A 20,975-nucleotide genomic window follows, 5' to 3' on the forward strand; every position below is an offset into this window, starting at 1 on the left:
CTGATCTATCTCAACTGCTAATTGTACCCAAAAATACACACGAATTAGACGAAATTACTGACAACATGGGCACTATTTTCTCTAATACATTAGAAGCTGTTGCCCCAATCAAATTGAAAAAAGTTAGAGAAAAACGTACTGTACCATGGTATAACAGTAATACTCACTCTCTCAAGTAGTCTTGAACGCAAATGGAGAAAAACTAACTTAGAAGTTTTTAGAATTGCATGGAAAAACAGTATGTCCAGCTATAGACAGGCTCTAAAAACTGCTAGGGCAGAGCATATACACAAACTCATTGAAAATAACCAAAACAATCCTAGGTTTTTATTAAGCACAGTGGCTAAGTTAACAAATTACCAGATGCCACCTGACTCAAATATTCCACCAACGTTAAATAGTAATGACTTTATGAATTTCTTCACTGATAAAATAGATAACATTAGAAATACAATAGCGAATGTAGATTCTACAGCGTCTAACACTTCAGTTTCATCCATCGCACCCAAAGATAAACTGCAGCGCTTTACAACCATAGGACAGGAAGAGCTAAATAAACTTATCACTGTATCTAAACCAACAACATGTTTATTAGATCCTGTACCCTCAAAATTACTGAAAGAGCTGTTACCTGTAGCAGAAGAAACGCTTCTCAATATCATAAACTCGTCGTTAACTTTAGGACACGTCCCAAAACCATTCAAGCTGGCGGTTATCAAGCCTCTTATTAAGAAACCAATACTAGATCCTAGTGTACTGGCAAATTATAGGCCTATTTCAAATCTTCCATTTATGTCTAAAATTTTAGAGAAAGTTGTGTCTGCTCAATTGAGCACCTTCCTGCATAAAAATGATATGTATGAAGAATTTCAGTCAGGTTTTAGGCCCCACCATAGCACAGAAACTGCACTTGTTAAAATTACAAATGACCTGCTTCTTGTGTCAGACCAAGGCTGCATCTCATTTCTAGTCTTACTTGATCTTAGTGCTGCGTTCGACACCATAGATCATGACATACTCATAGATCGATTACAAAACTATACTGGTATTCAAGGGCAGGCTCTAAGATGGTTTAGATCCTACCTGTCCGATCGCTACCATTTTGTTTACTTAAATGGGGAGTCATCTCATTTATCATCAGTAAAATATGGAGTGCCACAAGGATCTGTCCTAGGTCCCCTTCTATTTTCAATATATATGTTGCCCCTTGGTAATATTATTAGAAAATACGGAATTAGCTTCCACTGTTATGCTGATGATACTCAGCTATATATCTCAACGAGACCAGATGAAACTTCCCAATTATCTAAGCTAACAGAGTGTGTTAAAAATGTAAAAGATTGGATGACACACAATTTTCTCCAATTAAATTCGGATAAGACAGAGATACTAATTATTGGACCAAAAAACACTACACAGAATCTTGTAGATTACAATCTGCAACTAGACGGATGTACTGTTACTTCCTCTACAGTCAGAAATCTGGGTGTTATATTAGACAGCAATTTGTCTTTTGAAAATCATATTTCCAATGTTACAAAAACTGCATTATTCCATCTTAGAAACATTGCCAAGCTACGAAACATGTTATCTGTTTCTGATGCAGAAAAGCTAGTTCATGCATTCATGACCTCTAGACTGGACTATTGTAATGCACTTCTAGGTGGTTGTCCTGCTTCTTCAATAAACAAGCTACAGGTCGTCCAAAATGCAGCAGCTAGAGTCCTTATGAGGTCAAGAAAATATGATCATATTACCCCAATTTTACAGTCTCTGCACTGGCTACCTATTAAGTTCCGTATCAGTTACAAATTATCATTACTTACCTATAAGGCCCTAAATGGTTTAGCTCCAGCGTACCTAACTAGTCTTCTACCACGTTACAACCCATCACGCACCCTAAGGTCACAAAACGCTGGACTTTTGGTCGTTCCTAGGATAGCAAAGTCCACTAAAGGAGGTAGAGCTTTCTCACATTTGGCTCCCAAACTCTGGAATAGCCTTCCTGATAATGTTCGGGGTTCAGACACCCTCTCTCTGTTTAAATCTAGATTAAAAACACATCTCTTTCGCCAAGCATTCGAATAATGTATCTTTTTAATTGTGAGTGTAGTTGCATCTGTTCAAAGTTGCATTTTTATTCATTAGCTTGGGTTAAACTAATTTTACTTTGTTGATCAGCAGCTATGCTAATGATGTCTGTATTTTGTTTCTATGTTTCGCCACGGGAATTACATCCCGTGGTAACTAGGATTTAAACAAGCTCCAGTCTGGATCCAGAACACCTGAGAAGAGATGATGCTGACGCTCAGAGGACCCCAGATGATGCTAACCTTGAATCAACAAACATAACTAACAATTATTGCTAAATGTGTGACTGAATCATATAATAACTTAATAATATTGATAGTTCATCGTCTAGCTGACTACGTCTTGTATTATTATTATTATTTTTTCTAAAATCCTGTCAAATGTGCACAAACTACTAGCTACTACTAAATATTGTAGAAACATAATTTTCTGTAAAGTTGCTTTGTAACGATTTATTTTGTAAAAAGCGCTATACAAATAAACTTGAATTGAATTGAATTGAACTAGAAAAATACAATAAGAATATTTGAGTAAGAAAAATAAGAATAACAAGAAAAAAAGAAAAAAAAAACTTTGTTTGCCAGAAATGCAGCATTTACAATGAATTACGATGCAAATAAGTGCTGATGGCCACTTATACAGATGGTAACAAAACAAACTATGCAATATAATTGTAATAAAATATATTGGTTGCACTTTATTTTACAGTACGTGTACTAACATGTACTTATAGTGTGCTTACAGTGTATTTACCTAAGAAAGTTCTGGTAATACAAGGTAACTACATGGGGTAGGGTTAGGTTTAGGGGTAGGTTCAGGGTTAGTACCTAGTTATTACATAGTTATTGTAATTACTATAAGTACATAGTATATACATGAGGAACAGGACTGTAAAATAAAGTGGTCCTGATTGAAATTGAGCATCAGCCGACAGTCAGCTGTTCCTGACGTGTACCAATCCAGTCTTAACACCTATCACATGCGGTCTATTAAAATTTCCCATTCTTCAGTGTCTCTTCCATCACATCGCTGCTTGCAATTAACTCCCTCCTCCAACCCCAGCTCCACCAACTGAAGCTGTAATCCGATCTAACTTTGTTCTTTCTTTACGGTCTCTTCAGTGGAAGCAGTCTCTATCACACTTGTTTACAACTGTGAATCGTAATTATGTATGCTTACAATGGTTCAGTTCTTTACCCCGGGGGGGGTTTGTCTTGCTGATCTGAGCAAGCATGGCTGCATGGACATGCATGTGGAGTGTTGCCCAGAACATAACCATACCACCAACATTAACTGTATGCAATATAATTGTCATAAAATATACTTGACGGAAGTGGTCCTGATTGAATATTTTTTTTCGGTAGCACTTGTTTAGTTTAACCTCTTAGCCTGCACCCCGATGCCGGCGTCCTGAATGCCCCTCAACTTGCACGTGTCAGTGTTTATGAATTGATTAAATGAAACGTAAGGGTCCACTGAACGACAGAACTGTTTGCGTCCGTTATGGAATATCTCATGGTCAGAAACTGTGTCTTGGTTTTGCAGTGCACAGTGTCACAAACAGAATGAGATGATCTACCGGAAGAAGAGAATGAATTAATGATAGGCAAAAGATAGTGTATTTGAATTTTGGTGCTCTCTCCTGGTGGCTTGTGAGGCACCTGTCAGCTGATGGAGGCGGAACTTATAGCGATCGCCTTTTTCTTTGTTTGTTTTATTTTTCAACAGTTTTTATATATGTGAGAGTGTTTTTTATATTGAATGTGAACTTATCTGCATGATTACCATCTGTTTGAGTGCAAATAAGCCCAAATCAGCTCGCTATTACTGCATGATCATGGCTATCAAAGTGAACGCGTCTATATGAATAGAAAGAGTGGATTATTTACTTAATGGCACATTTGTGTTATTACCATCTGTATAAGTGGCCATCAGCACTTATTTGCATCGAATTTCTAGCAATCTCAGGATTTTAACAGGTTAAAAGTAGACATGTCAAGTTTTCCATAGATATATCTCTTATATCTCTTCGTTGAGTATTCACTGAGTTACAGTTCATTTTAATGACGCGTTTCTAAATGAAGATCACCCGCAGTGATCTTCCTGTCGGGGTTATCAGGAGAAAATGCCTCATTACACATATACGGGTGAATCGACTCCAAAGGGTTAAAATGATGAGTGGTTCGGGTGACGCTTTGCTTTGACCTCAAAAGAGTTTATTAAGTAAATGTAAATGCAAGACCATATGAAAAATTACAAATAATTTTGTGATTTTTACAGATGCAGATACAAATACTGGGTCTGCTGTACACCCCTATTTAGTAGTCATATGGAGTGTAGCATCCTGGAGATGTTGTCCAACAAGAATTCCATTGGGGTGGAGGCCATGAGCATGAAAAAGCCTAGGACGTCCCCAGAAAAGTTTCCAATATTCCAGAGCAAAGTAAGTTTGAACTGGATCATAACTATCCACAAACATCTACACTCTGAGCAGGGGCTGTGCACTAGGGCTTGCATAGACTAGTCGAGTAGTCGAGTGATCGACTACTTCGACCACTAGTCGGCGCTATCGGAAACAATCGACTACTCGAGCATGCATTAACCATAATGCGTACAAAGAGTTTGCAAGTACGACATGAATTTTAGGATTACAAAATTGCGTGTAGCTGTTACTTTCTATGACCTTATCTATGTTGCATGTAAAATTAAAATATGTAATGTAATAATTAGGGGTGTGCCTGAAGCTGAATTCCTTATTCTATGGATAATGGTTTCAAAAATGAATAACAGACAAATAAATTCAGAATAATTCTGTCTGAATACTGTGATAATGAAGGCTGAAGCTGGCACAGTCTGGAGTTTGCTAGATAACAGTTGAGTCAGGGAATCAGCACAATATTATACAACAGACCTCTAATGTCACGAGTGTGAAGTGAATGAATGTAAACTTTATGAATGAAGGGACCGAGAATCAAACACAGCATTGCTGATGTCTCTCCGTGCATCTCTCAGAAATCAGAGCTTTGCAAGAGTAATATCACCTATAATAATACATCATAGACGTTCTATTATTTGTATATGTATAAAATGCAATGATTTAAAGCTTAGGCTACGATAATACAAATTAATGGATTAAGCACAGCGCTCACCAATCAAACAGCCGCTCTGCACGTCAGTTCTAGTAGGCTAATAATCATCTTCGATACAGATACATTTTCTACTTGTCCTATGTGTTTGCATCTTTACCTTTTGCTGGTTTGCGCGGGACACACACATTTCGTTAGTGAAGTTCAAGACTTGCTTAAAGTGTTCTGCGTAATGAAAATGTGTGCTTTGAATGGATTCAGTTGTGTGCAAATGATCACTAAACGTTTGTCATGACATCTCTCTGCTTGCATGATAAATGTTAGTTTAGAAATTAATAATCATCTTAGTTTAACCCAACATACTTGTTCAGTGATATCTATGAAAAAACTATAGCCATAATGGTCTTATTAACACTGTATTTGAATGCAGATATGAAAAATGTTATGATTGTTACAGACACAAATACAGATAAAATACTGGCTGTTACATGAAAATTTAAATATGTAATGTCATAATTATAAAGTTGACAATTTACATATGTAATTGTTGCATATGGCTATGAATTAATAAGCGTTTATTGAAAAAAAACAAAAAAAAAAACAAAAAACAATTTAATGTATTTTCATTTACAGAAGCTTGAACCACAAGTAGTTGAGTAACTCAAGTTTTTTTTAAATAAAAAAATCGACTAGTAGAAATCAGTAGTCGTGCAACCCCTACTGTGCACTTTAAACTCTGAGGTGGGGAAACACCCTACTCAGCCCAAACTTAATATGCAGGATTCAGAGATATCAAGCAAGATATCATCTTCTGCACTTGACTTCTGAAAGCAAACATGATGGCTCACTAACAATGTGTATGATCCTCAGATCATGATGGCCAGACCTGTTATAGGCAAGGAAGACATAAACAGGTTAAGAATGAACCTCTTAAATGATGGTGACTACCATGGTCCCATGCCTTCCTGAACTCATAGACCAATGCCTCAGCGGATATGTCTAAGGAGCCCAGAAGACCAATCTAACTACAGATGCAACATCATTGGCAGCAGAAAACTGAGTGAGGCAAAACAGCTGTCTCAGGGGACATCCCCAAATCAATCTTGGTCACTAAAACACCCTTAGAGAGAAAGCTCACAAGCTTCTCTACACAGAGAATATATATATATATATATTAGGGGTGTAACGATACGCGTATTCGTATTGAACCGTTCGGTACGACGCTTTCGGTTCGGTACGCGGTACGCATTATGTATGGTTCGTTGGAGTAATTAATTATATTTGAAAAAAAAAAAAAAAGAGAGAGAGAGAAATATAATGATATGCGTTCAACAAGTGAAAAGTGAAAGTGACATTCAGCCAAGTATGGTGACCCATACTCAGAATTTGTGCTCTGCATTTAACCCATCCGAAATGCCCACACACAGAGCAGTGAACACACACACACACACACACACTGTGAGCACACAACCGGAGCAGTGGGCAGCCATTTATGCTGCGGCGCCCGGGGAGCAGTTGGGGGTTCGATACCTTGCTCAAGGGCACCTAAGTCGTGGTATTGAAGGTGGAGAGAAAGCTGTTCATGCACTACCGCCACCCACAATTCCTTCCGGCCCGAGACTAGAACTCACAACCCTTCGATTGGGAGTCCGACGCTCTAACCATTAGGCCACGACTTCCCTTAAAGAACCAGCTCTCCCCGTCGGGGAATCGAACCCCGGTCTTCCGCGTGACAGGCGGAGATACTGTCCACAATACTAACGAGGAGCAAGGTAGCCCAATAACCCAAACAACGTAACAGGCAACGCCCCTGACACTCCCGAAGAAGAAAAAAACACCATCTTATACGTTTATGTTAGGCTACTCAGCAGGCGCTCGCTCACTCAGTACGCGCTGAAGGCTCGTTGCAAAATAGCCAATGCGTTTAACAGACTAGAAATGAGAAGATCCTCCAATAACCAACAGGTCTGGTGTTTGGGTGCACTTTGGATTCCCTTTAAGCTATAATGGTGATGGCAAGAGAGTGGTGGATAAAAAAACAACGGTATGTCGCATCTGCAACATGACAGGGTACACCAGCGGGAATAAAAAATAAAATAAAAAAAAAAACACCAGCGGGAAAATCTGGGATATATGCGTCAGTACTATCTGGGAAAAGACGAAAAAAAGGAGAAACATGCACGCAGCAAACTATCCCTGCAGCATTTAGAAACTATAGCTTACAGGGAATCCAACCCAAACACCAGACCTGTTGGTTATTTTAGGATCTTATATTTCTGGTCTGTTAAAGGCATTCGACATTTTGCAACGAGCCTTCAGCGCGTGCTGAGTGAGCGAGCGCCTTAGGGGCCGTTCACATATCGTGCCTAAAAACGCATGGAAAACGCTAAGCGCGTCTTTCTCCTCCTTTCCAAAGCGCTCGGGCAGAAGCGCTCATGAGGCGTCTGTCTTTGCTAAGCAACAATGACGTGCTCTCTCCATGAGACGCGGAAATTTCAGCGAAGGATAAATGGATTTGCAGCTCTAAAAATCGCTTGCAGTAGCTCTGCTACTAAATTTATTTCAAAATTGCAATCCATATACAACTATGATCAGCTGATCCTTCATCTTGGCTGAGCTCTCAACGTTGTTACGGGAAAGGATGAAGCTGATTGGTTAGTTCTTGTCACATGACCCGCGGTGCGCTTGCGGCATTCTGAAAAGTTGAGATGTTTTTACATTTTGCTGTATCTAAAACGTATCGAACCGAACCGAACCGAACCGTGACATCAGTGTATCGTATCGAACCGAACCGTGAATTTTGTGAACCGTTACACCCCTAATATATATATATATATATATATATATATATATATATATATATATATATATATATATATATATATATATATATATATATATATACAGTACAGACCAAAAGTTTGGACACACCTTCTCATTCAAAGAGTTTTCTTTATTTTCATGACTATGAAAATTGTAGTCACACTGAAGGCATCAAAACTATGAATTAACACATGTGGAAGTATATGCATAACAAAAAAGTGTGAAACAACTGAAAATATGACATATTGTAGGTTCTTCAAAGTAGCCACCTTTTGCTTTGATTACTGCTTTTCACACTTTTGGCATTATCTTGATGAGCTTCAAGAGGTAGTCACCTGAAATGGTTTTCACTTCACAGGTGTGCCCTGTCAGGTTTAATAAGTGTGATTTCTTGCCTTATAAATGGGGTTGGGACCATCAGTTGTGTTGTGCAGAAGACAGGTGGATACACAGCTGATAGTCCTACTGAATAGACTGTTAGAATTTGTATTATGGCAAGAAAAAAGCAGCTAAGTACAGGAAAACGAGTGGCCATCATTACTTTAAGAAATGAAGGTCAGTCAGTCCAAAAAATTGGGAAAACTTTGAAATTGTCCCAAAGTGCAGTCACAAAAACCATCAAGCGCTACAAAGAAACTGGCTCACATGGGGACCACCCCAGGAAAGGAAGACCAAGAGTCACCTCTGCAGCGGAGGATAAATTAATCCGAGTCACCAGCGTCAGAAATCGTAGGTTAACAGCAGCTCAGATTAGAGACCAGGTCAATGGCACACGGAGTACTAGCAGCAGACACATCTCTAGAACAACTGTTAAGAGGAGACTGTGTGAATCAGGCCTTCATGGTAGAATATCTGCTAGGAAACCACTGCTAAAGAAAGGCAACAAGCAGAAGAGACTTGTTTGGGCTAAAGAACACAAGGAATGGACATTAGACCAGTGGAAATCTGTGCTTTGGTCTGATGAGTCCAAATTTGAGATCTTTGGTTCCAACCACCGTGTCTTTGTGCGACGCAGAAAAGGTGAACGGATGGACTCTCATACCTGGTTCCCACCGTGAAGCATGGAGGAGGAGGTGTGATGGTGTGGGGGTGCTTTGCTGGTGACACTGTTGGGGATTTATTCAAAATTGAAGGCATACTGAACCAGCATGGCTACCACAACATCTTGCAGTGGCATGCTATTCCATCCGGTTTGCTTTTAGTTGGACCATCTTTTATTTTTCAACAGTACAATGACCCCAAACACACCTCCAGGCTGTGTAAGGGTTATTTGACCAAGAAGGAGAGTGATGGGGTGCTGCACCAGATGACCTGGCCTGCACAGTCACCGGACATGAACGCAATCAAGATGGTTTGGGGTGAGCTGGACCGCAGAGTGAAGGCAAAAGGGCCAACAAGTGCTAAGCATCTCTGGGAACTCCTTCAAGACTGTTGGAAGACCATTTCAGGTGACTACCTCTTGAAGCTCATCAAGAGAATGCCAAGAGTGTGCAAAGCAGTAATCAAAGTAATCAAAAGGTGGCTACTTTGAAGAACCTAGAATATGACATATTTTCAGTTGTTTCACACTTTTTTGTTATGTACATAATTCCACATGTGTTAATTCACAGTTTTGATTCCTTCAGTGTGAATCTACAATTTTCATAGACATGAAGATAAAGAAAACACTTTGAATGAGAAGGTGTGTACAAACTTTTGGTCTGTACTGTATATATATGCATATTATTGTGTGTGGAGAGTCTGGCTCGGTGTGGATATTATAGTGACACAGCCGAGCTAAATATAGCCCCAACCCACACTTTCTAAAATGCTCATTTGCCTTGGTTTCTCCATAACGCCTTCACACACACTGTCAAACAAACGGCTCCTAAAAACAGAAACAGATGGTAACCTTTTTTGAAGGCACCCTTGTATACTTCTGGGGAACCTGCCTGTGATATCACGGGCTACTGTGGCCAATAGGATTGGAGTTGTTTCATATATGCTTCAGACACTGGTCATGCTGGCGGCAGTCCCATAGTGTCTGCTCGAGGATGCAACGTGAATTCCCTAGAAGGGGAAAAACTTTGATCACCGCATCATATTCCTAAGAGTAAGGGGAAATTATGAACTTTAGGGTTTCAGAGCGAACCAGACAAATTAAAGATTGATTGGGAGCTTGGCTGAAACATGAGGAGCCAAATTCCACAGAAAGGCTCAAGACTCAGGATGTTATTAATCAAATCCTAGCACCACAAGTCTGAAGCAAGTCCACTAACTAGTAGCTTGAACAGCTTTCAAAATTAGAACAAAAGAACAATTATTGACAATTCTGATCTGGAAAAGAGATTGTTAAATTTGGGGCAAGTAATCAAGATTGATGGTCAAAGAGATGCACAGCATGACCATCACATGTAAATCCATGATAGTAATCATGATCACAAACTCTTTGGATGGACTTTCCCCCACCTAGAAGAAAAGAACCAGAATTAAATTCCTTTAAGGGGATATTTTAACCTCTGGTCTCCACAGAATGTCCTTATGTTCAAAGAATGGCACAGAAAAGTGTTTTACAGATGTAGATGCACCAAAAAGAAAGAAAAAAACGTACAAACGAATATTAGTCCATTGCTTTACCCCATTGCAGTCAAAGATCACCGACAGCCCCCCAGATTATTGTTGTTTCAATTTAACAGCACATTAAAACATCACACTCTTACTTGATCAGGACAAACTGTGCATCGGTAGAAAGATTAAAGATTCTTGCTGCTTTTCTTTTAATAAAACATTGTTGCAGTTTAGTAATTTATATCTATATGTTTTAGAAGTTAATTTTTATTCCATCTCCTATCCTGAAAAGCCTGTCTTGCAGCATTGACAAAAAAATAATGTTCACATTAATTCTGAATTATTTTGCAATTCTAACGTGTATCTTTTCTTCTCCACCTGTTTTTTTTCTGACCCTGCTGTCCCCAGTGAACATTTTTTTGTCCAATGGTCATGCCTTAACATAGCAATTTCTGTGTTGCATTAGTTTAGAATGTTTCTCATGGGGATTCATAATTTAAATAATACAAATGTAAGACTTTTTCCATGTACACGAAAGGCATATTTCTGTCAAATATTGTTCACAAATATGTCTGAATCTGTGCACTTCTCCTTTGCCTAAATAATCCATCCACCTCACAGTATCAAGATGGTGATTAGACAGCATGATTATTGCACAAGTATGCCTTAGGCTGGCCACAATAAAATGCCAATCTAAAATGAGCACTTTTATCACACAGCACAAATCCACAGATGTCGCATGTTTTGAAGGAGCGTGCAATTGGCATGCGGACTGCAGGAATGTCCACCTGAGCTGTTGCCTGTAAATTGAATGTTAATTTCTCTACAATAAGCCATCTCCAAAGGCATTTCAGAGAATTTGGCACTACATCCAACCGACCTCACAACTGCAGTAACCACACCAGCCCAGGATCTCCATGTCCAGCATCGTCATCTCCAATATCGTCTAACACAAGCCACCCGGACAACTGCTGCAACAATCTGTTTGCATAACTAAAGAATGTCTCAGGGAAGCTCATGTGCATGCTCGTCATCCTCATCGGGGTCTCAACCTGACTGCAGTTTGTCGTCATAGCCAGCTAGATTTGGCAAATGCTCACATTCGATGGTGTCTGGTACATTGTAGAGGTGTTTTCTTCATGGATGAATCTCGGTTTTCACTGTACAGAGCAGATGGCAGACAGCATGTTTTGCATCATGTGGGTGAACGGTTTGCTGATGTCAATGTTGTGGATCGATTGGTGGTGGTGGGGTTATGGAATGGGCAGGCATATGTTATGATCAATGAAAACAGGTGCATTTTACTGATGGCATTTTGAATGCAAAGAGATACCGTGACGAGATCCTGAGGCCCTTTGTTATGCCATTCATTCAAGACATCACCTCATGTTGCAGCATGATAATGCATGGTCCCATCTTGCAAGGATCTGTACACAATTCCTGGAAGCTGAAAACATACCACTTCTTGCATGGACAGCATACTCACTGGATATGTCACCCACTGAGCAAGTTTGGGATGCTCTCGATCGGCGTATACGACATTGTGTTCCAGTTCCTGCCAATATCAAGCTACTTCACACAGCCATTGAAGAAGAGTGGACCAACTTTCCACAGGCCACAATCAACAACAATCGACAACAATCAACAACCTGATCAACTTTATGCGAATGAAAATGTGTTGCACTGTTTGAGGCAAATGGTGGTCACAACAGATACTGACAGGTTTTCAGACCTCTCTGGACCCCTCAATACAGTAAAACAGACAATTCACAGAGGCCTTTTATTGTTGCCATCCTAATGCACACTGTAATAATCATGCTGTCTAAGCATCTTGAGATCCCACACCTGTGAGGTGGATGGATTATCTTGGAAAAAGGGTTATGCTCACTAAAACAGATTTTGACAGATTTGTGAACAATTTCTAAGAGAAATAGGCCTTTTGTGTACATAGAAAAGTCATAGATCTTTGAGTTCAGCTCATGAAAAATGGGGGCAAAAGAATTGTGTTGCGTTTATAATTTTGTTCAGTGTATATTGTTCTCATCAAGCCAGACAACTTTCTATTTAACAGTCATTAGCTATGACCAACAGAAAGTCAGCTATTTTGATTTGAATATGGATTTTTGGAAATATATAATTGTGAATTTATTCATACTTCTCAAAAGAGATTTATACTATACACACCAAACTTTGTCTACATAATGCAAAAAGATTTAGAAACCTAAAATGCAAACAGATATTGGATATCTTGAACAGTGTTGCCATGACAATTTATTAAAATGATTAAAATTTCAAGGATGACCACCAGATGAAGCTATAGGATAAAAAATTGAAGCCTGTTCAACCCATCCTCATTGTATCAGAATGATAAAAATAATGCACAGAATCTGTTTATATGTATTGTACTGTCATTATATGTTTACGCAATTATTGTAGAAATGCTTATACAGCATTAAAATCATTTAAAAAGAATCTGTACATTTGATATATTCTACCCTTTCTTACTGAAAGGATAATCCTCTGTCTGAGGTGTCTTCTTGTTCTTACTCTTGCTTTATAGTAGATTGCAGACTTATAAGTGCATTACCGTCACCTATCTCTGAAATGGACCATTGACACTCTATCTACAATCTCGATTGGAAGTGTCAATGGTCCATTTGAGAGATAGGCGGTGGTAATGCACTTATATAAGTCTGTGATCCACCGTAAAACTAAAAGAACATGCGTCAGGCGCCGGCTGTTGAGAACACGCTCAGGATGCACTCAGGACAGTTCAGACATATATATAAACGATATAAATACTGTTCAGTTTCTTTTTTACTACCAAGACGCAGTTTCCGACCGTGAGTTATTCCATAACGGACACAAACAGTTCTGTCGCTGAAGAAATGAAACGTAAACAATTGAATTATGATCCATATTACATCGTTATTGCTTCTTTGGACTAAACGGGCTTCATGAGATGTCGTTCAGTGGACCCTTACCTTCCTAAATAAACTGGGATTTACAGCTGTGGATGTGTTTATGACACGTTATTACGACGGATCTGGTATGTACAGCGTTTCTAATGTTCATGTTTGTATGTGTTCTGCTTACACAAATGTAGCACATACAGTCTTTATAAGCTTTCCATTGAAAAACAGCGATCTGTCGTCGATGCTTGAGGCTTAGATCTTTATGATACATAGATTGTCAAGATTACATTTTTCCCATTTCATTTAATCTATTCATAAACACTGGCACGTGAGAGTTGAGTGGCTTTGAGGACGAGGGCGTCGGGGTGCAGGTTAAGAGGTTAATTACTGTCTCAATTCGGCGTGGCATGGAGGTGATCAGTTTGTGGCACTTCTAAGGTGATATGGAAGCCCAGGTTTCTTTGACAGTGATCTTTGTTTGTTATCGTTTCTCATTTTCCTCTTGACAATATCCCATAGATTCTCTATGGGGTTCAGGTCTGGTGAGTTTGCTGGCCAGTCAAGCACACCAATGTCATGATCATGTAACCAACTTTTGGTGCTTTTGACAGTGTGGGCAGGTGCCAAATCCTGCTGGAAAATGAAATCAACATCTTCAAAAAGCTGGTCAGTGGGAGGAGGTCACGTGACCCATGCGCGCGATGGTCGAATGACTCTGATGCTCCATCCAAACCTTCTTCCTTTTCCTAAATAACAATATATAGAATTGACAGCCAGTTTTTTTTTTTTTTTTTTTACTCTGCATAGTGTCAGTATAATGTACGGAAACAAAAAACAGAACTCCTCGCCGTCCACATCTCCCTCCGGGAAGAAAAAGATGAAGCTACCGAGCACTGAGGCTAATCTGACAGACGCCATTGCAGAGGAGCTTTCAGAACAAGTAGCGTTTGAAACTACGATTCAAAATGCAATTCGGATGGCTATGGAGGACATGAAATCCTCTTTGATTGAGCTCCACCAAGAAATGCAATCCCAAAGTGACACAGTACGAGACTTGGGTTTGAAGGTAAACAAGATTCAAGGGGAGACACGACAAAAAAGGATTTGAACGTGCACAACAGAGCAGCATAACCTCACCTTGAAAATTGCGGAGTTAGAAGACAGGTCTCGCCGTAATAATCTATGTTTGGTGGGGCTGCCGCAAGGCAGGGAAGGGGGTGATCCAACTGGTTTCCTTCAAAAGATGCTCCCTATCTGGATACCCGTGCTAAAGAGTAAGGGATCGACCTAAATAGACCACACGCACAGAATCTATGGCTCCGATAAATCCCGTACTTTGATCTTTCACGTGCTACTATATTAGGATCGACAGGCAATTCTTCAGGGAGCCAGGGAAGTGATGAAAACTGAACCAATTCGTGACCAAGAGTCCATACTGTGTTTTTTTCTCAGACTACAGGGTTTACCTCCCGTAGACGACAGACCTTCGGAGGCATTCAAGAGGAATTGCACACCCTTGGAATTCAAAACTTGGTGGTAATCAACACTCCTTTGATTCATTCAAAAAAGCAGAGGATTTCTTAGTGGAAGCTCGTAATACTCCTGGATCGGCCACCAGACGTAAATTGTCCTTTTATGGTCCAGAGCCCCCCCCCCCCCCCCCCCCCCCGAGTCTATGGATGAGTAAAAGGAGTCAACCGTGATAGAAGTGAGTATGCCGATAATGTAAAGTGCTAGCAATGTTAACAACTCATTTCAGAGGAGTCCTGTTTACGTTTTTTTTCTTTTTTCTTTTTCTCAAACATTTGTATTTTGTTGTATTTATTTTATACAGAAAATATATACGGCTGTCACTACTGTTTATACTATATTTACTTCGTTTGTTATATACTACATACTTCATGTTTCAATAGAAGAGAGTGTTTGACGTTCTATTGAACGACAGTGGATGTTGTCACGGGCCCTTATAATGATGGGGGAATTTGTGGTCTCTAATGGTTTTTTTTTTTGTTCATGTTACTTCTATTTACCTCTTACAATGTTTTAGTTTCATCACAGGTTAAACGGATAAATTTTTGGTTTTGCATATCATATTAAAATTTGTATCTTTGTTTCATTAGATTATGGATGAATAAAAAATGATATCACTTAATATTAGAGGTCTTAACAGTCCAAATAAATGAGCTAAATTCTTGATCTGCTTGTGCAGGAAAGGATTGATATCGCTCTAATTCAGGAAACTCATCTAAAGAGAGCAGATGTTCAGGGATTACAGAATAAATTTTCTAAAGTTGTAGCCTTTTCTACTGATAACACTAAAACTAAAGGTACAGTTATTTTGATTGCACGGAACTGTAATCTCATGATTGACAGGAAAGTCAGGATCAATCTGGCAGGCTTGCTTATTTTTGTACTAGCATTAAGGGGAGGAAAATAGCTTTTGTATCAATCTATGCTCCTACAATATTTGAGACAAATTTTTCCCACACGTAACTAATGATTTACTTTCATTAGTCCGATAATCAGACTATTCTCTGATTATCGGAGGGGATATGAATGAGGTGACTGACCCTGTATTGGACAGATCTTCTTCCTGTAAAGTTCAGCTTAATTCCTTGGTTGCGCTTAATGACTTCGTGAAAATGCGGAATTTGGTTGACGTTTGGAGAACGGGGAACCCCTCGAGTAGAAATTAAAAACATTTTTTACGGCACAACATCTCTCTTTTTCTAGAATATTTTATCTACTATGCTCCGAGGAAATTTTGAACTCTTTTGACCAGACAATTATACTACCAGCTATTCTTGCAGATCATAATTCTTTAATGGTAGAATTTGAATGTGCTCCATTTGTTGACAGATCTCTGTGGTGGTGTTTCAATATCTCTCTTTTCAAAGCTGGTCTGTCCGAATTTCTTTCATTTAATGTTGGTTCACACGAAGACCCTATTTTTGCCTGGGAAGCTACGAAAGGTTTTATAAAAGATTTTTCTATAGCCTTTGCTACTAACGTAAAAAAGGCACATAATCAGAGAATTGACCATTTAGAACAAGAATGTCAAAAACTTAATTTGTCACTTAAATCTTCCTCTAATTCAAATTATAAGACGCTTCAGACCCTTAAAGTGGAATTGAATGATCTTTTGAGAAGGAAAGCGGAATTTGTGATTCACAGAACCAGACAGTCCTATTACTTTTGTGGTGCCAGACCGAGCAAACTTTTAGCCCGAGCAAACTTTTAAGACTGAAGCAAAATCAGGCAAAAGCCTACATTGAAAAAAATAAGCACCCTTCTATTGGATTGGTTGGGAATAGCAAAGAAATGAATTCCTCATTTTCTGATTTCTTTTCCAAACTCTATATCAGAGCTGCAGAGTTTAGCTCCAACCCTAATTAAACTCACATGAACAAGGCAATCAGTGTTTTCGGGATTACTAGATAGATAGAGGCAGATGAGTTTTTATGAGGGCTGAAGCTAAACTCTGCAGGATAGTGGGCCTCCAGGACCGGAGTTGCCTATCCCTGCTTTATACGTCTGAACTTAATCCCTCAAGTTCAAGTTTTACTGCCTTTTTGCAGTCTCTTACTCTACCTCGACTTAGTCATGAGTACGCTGAACCTTTAGGACAGCCAGTTAGTTTGGACGAACTTAAAGGGGCATTACAAGGTGCTAAGAAAGGCAGGGCACCAGGCTTAGATGGGATCCATGAAGAATTATTTCTTAAATATTTTGATCTTTTGAAATATTTTGGCAGAAGAGGTGGGCGCCTTTCACCTGCAGATGAATATGGCACTTATATCGCTGATACCCAAAAAAGAGAAAGATCATACAGATTGGGCAAACTACAGACCCATTAGTGTCACAGTTTTCTGTCTTTCTGTCACAGTCTTCTGTCTTTCTGTCACTGTCTTCTGTGAGTGTTGTGTTTGTTTGGTGCCATGTGCTTTTGTTGTGTCTCTTTTCTTACCCCACCTATCTTGTTACCTCATCATTGTTTTAGTTGCTACACCTGTGTTTCTCCCTTGCTCCCGGACTCATTTACCTTCACTCTGCACACCTGTCTCTCAATCACACACACAGCGTATTAATTGTTAGATGTTAATCGTGTTTGCATTTTCTGATTCTGATCTTGCGGGGCTCACTGCTAGCCTCCACGAGGCGGAGGTGTCCGCTCACGATGCCCCCGAGGCTGCGGTGTCCGCTCACGATACCCCCAAGGCAGCAGTGTCCGCTCACGATGCCCCTGAGGTGGCGGTGTCCGTTCAAGATGCCCCCGAGGCAGCAGCGGCGTCCACTCACAGTTCCCCCGAGGCAGCAGCGGTGACGATGGCGGTGTCCACTAACAGTTCCCCCGAGGCGGCGCCGGCTTCCGCTCACAGTTCCCCGGAAGGCAGCGCCAGCTTCCGCTCACAGTTCCCCCGAGACGGCGGCGGCATCCGCTCACAGTTCCCCCGAGGCGGCAGTGGTGACGATGGCGGTGTCCACTCACAGTTCCCCCGAGGCGGCGCCGGCTTCCGCTCACAGTTCCCCGGAAGGCAGCACCAGCTTCCGCTCACAGTTCCCCCGAGACGGCGGCGGCGTCCGCTCTCAGTTTCCACGAGGTAGCGGCGGTGTCCGCTCACAGTTCCCGCAATTCCTGATTCTGATCTCGTCCTGGAAATCTGTTCGGTTTTGTTTTTGTCTTGTTTGCTTTTTGTTTAATTTATATTAAAGTAATTTCTTCCCTGCATTTGGACCCAGACCCTGTTCTTTCTTTGCCGGCCCGTGACAATTAGTTTGATAAACACTGATATAAAAATGTATGCCAGAATTCTCTCCTTGCGACTACAGCGATATGTGATTTTTTTTAGTCCATCCTGACCAGTCTGGCTTCATGCCTAATAGATCAGCAGCGGACAACATTCGGAGACTATTGGATGTCATTCATGAATCCCAGGGTTGTCCCACTCCAGCTGCGGTTCTTTCGTTGGATGCAGACAAGGCGTTTGACAGACTGGAGTGGGACTACCTCTGGTCTGTTTTGGAGGTGTTTGGTCTGGGCGAAGGCTTCATAAATATGATAAGAGTCTTATACAGAAACCCCACGGCCTCTGTTATGACTAATGGAGTACATATAGTATAACACCCGATGAACTTGCTACATCATTAGAAGAATGACATCTACACTAATATTAGTCTGTTTCAGTGGAATGGTTGCAGTGACTTTGGTTTTCGTAAAACATAATGGACAAACACCAGCAGATGACACTGAACCCCAAATCATCACAGTTTGTGGAAACTTAACACTGGACTTCAAGCAACTTGGGCTAAGAGCTTCTCACCCCTTCCTCCAGACTCTAGGACCTTGGTTTCCAAATTAAACACAAAACTTAGTCTCATCTGAAAAGAGGACTTTGGACCACTGGGCAACAGTTCAGTTCATCTTCTTAGCCCAGGTAAGGCGCCTCAGCAGTGGCTTAACAAGAGGTATATGACAACTTAAGCCAAATTCCTTGACACGACTGTGTGTGATGGCTCTTGATGCCTTGACCCAGCCTCAGTTCATTCCTTGTGAAGTTCACTCAAATTCTTCAATCGATTTTGCTTGACAATCCCCATAAAGCTGTGGTTCTATCGGTTGGTTGTTCATCTTTTTCTTCCACACTTTTTCCTTCCAAACAAACCTTCTGTTAACATGCTTGGATACAGCACTCTTGAACAGTCAGGTTCTTTGGCAATGGATGTTTGTGGCTTACCCTCCTTATGAAGGGTGTCAATGATTGTCTTCTGCACAACTGTCAGATCAGCAGTCCTCCCCATGATTGTGTAGCCAAGTGAACCAAATTGACAGACCATTTTGAAGGCTCAGGAAACCTTTGCAGGTGTTTTGAGTTGATTAGCTGATTGGCATATCACCATATTCTGATTTGTTGTGATGGTGGGTTTTTGTTAAATGTGAGCCACAATCATCACAATTAAAAGAACCAAAGACTTAGACTACTTCAGTCTGTGTGCACTGAATTTATTTAATACACAAGTTTCACAATTTGAGGTGAATTACTAAATGAACTTTTCAATGACATTCTAATTTATTGAGAAACACCTGTATTATTATGTGTGTGTGTGTGTGTGTTGAACTTATAGAGCAGTGTGTGTGTGTGTGTGTGTGTGTGTGTGTGTGTGTCTCTTGATCTTTTAGAGCAGGGTAGGCAAGTTTGGTCCTAGAGGGCCGCAGTCCTGCAGAGTTCAGCTTCAACCCTGAAAAAAAAAACCTTCACCTTGTCTGTAGCTTGTTCAGGTGTGTTTGATTAGGGCTGAAGCTGAACTCTGCAGGACTGCAGCTCTCTAGGACTGAACTTGCCTACCACTATTATAGAGTAACCCTTTCATTGCTGTAACCCTTAAATTCAGACTGACAGAGGGTAACTGTAAATGCATGTGCATGCATGCACCGTTTTCCTGATGCCACAGGGCTCTGTCAACACTGCTTACAGCTTTAATTTCTTTTGTTTGCTGTTATGATTTTTATTTTATTTTTTGGATGGGTTTATGTAAATACATTTTTCCTGATCTTTCAAATTTTGTGTTTGATATTTTTGTTTTAATCCAGGTTTTTTTTTTTTTTTTTTTTTTTTTTCGGTGGGTCCCACCCTGTATTTATCTTGTAGCCTTTCTGTCTAAAGTGTTCTTAGGGAGACATAAAAATACAAGAGCCTTTGATGTGCTTCAAACATTTCCCAATCAAACAATGAGAACAGGCACTTTTTTATATTGATGTTTGTAGAACAAAGTTAGCTGCATTTTTAATACTTAATAAATATTTAATTTTAATAAAATGTAAATTCATCCCAGGCACTTTATTTGGGCAGGTGTGTTGACGTAGAGTTTTCTAAATTAAAATTTTCTAGGTATCAAAAATGAGGAGATGTGAATCAGGAGCACTGAACTCTTTCATGCAATGTATGTTTCATAAATACTGATGCAGCCAGAGGACACTCTTGCACAGAAAGTCCAAAACAGACTCATAAAAGTAATAACTCATGAAGTGTAGGAAATTCCTAATCATTAGGTTAAAGGTCATCAGGTGGATCATTTTATTTACGGATAAATTATTATTAATTCATTTGATTAAGGCCTTCACCAAAGGGTATTTAATTACAAAAAAAAAAAAAAAAAAAACATTCCATGCTCCCCTGCGTGTGCAGAAAAAAAAATAACTGTTTATTTTTCCACTCAAGTTTATTCTGTTTATACCTTAGAAAAAAGAAAACTGCCAGTGGGATATGAAGAATCGAATGAATTCAAGATTGGACTGGATTTCTGTGAATTTTAAGTCACTAGTATTATAATAAATATTAGAAAAAAAAATAACAGAAATAAAGGTGTTGGAGTGGTAGAGGGATACAGTGAGATAAGCAGCTATTTAAATATCCTTACATAGTGAGTTACAGGATAAGATGAAAAAGCTTCTCTACAAATTCTGTGATCATGCTAAACTCTTTCCACTGGATTTCAGACTCATTAAAGTGCTTAA

At 39.8% G+C, this 20,975-nt stretch overlaps 1 protein-coding gene across 3 annotated transcripts in view; it reads right to left on the reverse strand.

Moving 5' to 3' along the window:
* The window catches only part of plxdc1 (plexin domain containing 1), a 314,569-nt gene that overhangs the window by 28,557 nt on the left and 265,037 nt on the right, over nt 1-20,975 (reverse strand). The window lies entirely within an intron of this gene.

The sequence above is a fragment of the Carassius gibelio genome, chromosome A12 (assembly GCF_023724105.1).
Source record: "Carassius gibelio isolate Cgi1373 ecotype wild population from Czech Republic chromosome A12, carGib1.2-hapl.c, whole genome shotgun sequence".
Taxonomy (NCBI): Eukaryota; Metazoa; Chordata; class Actinopteri; order Cypriniformes; family Cyprinidae; genus Carassius; species Carassius gibelio.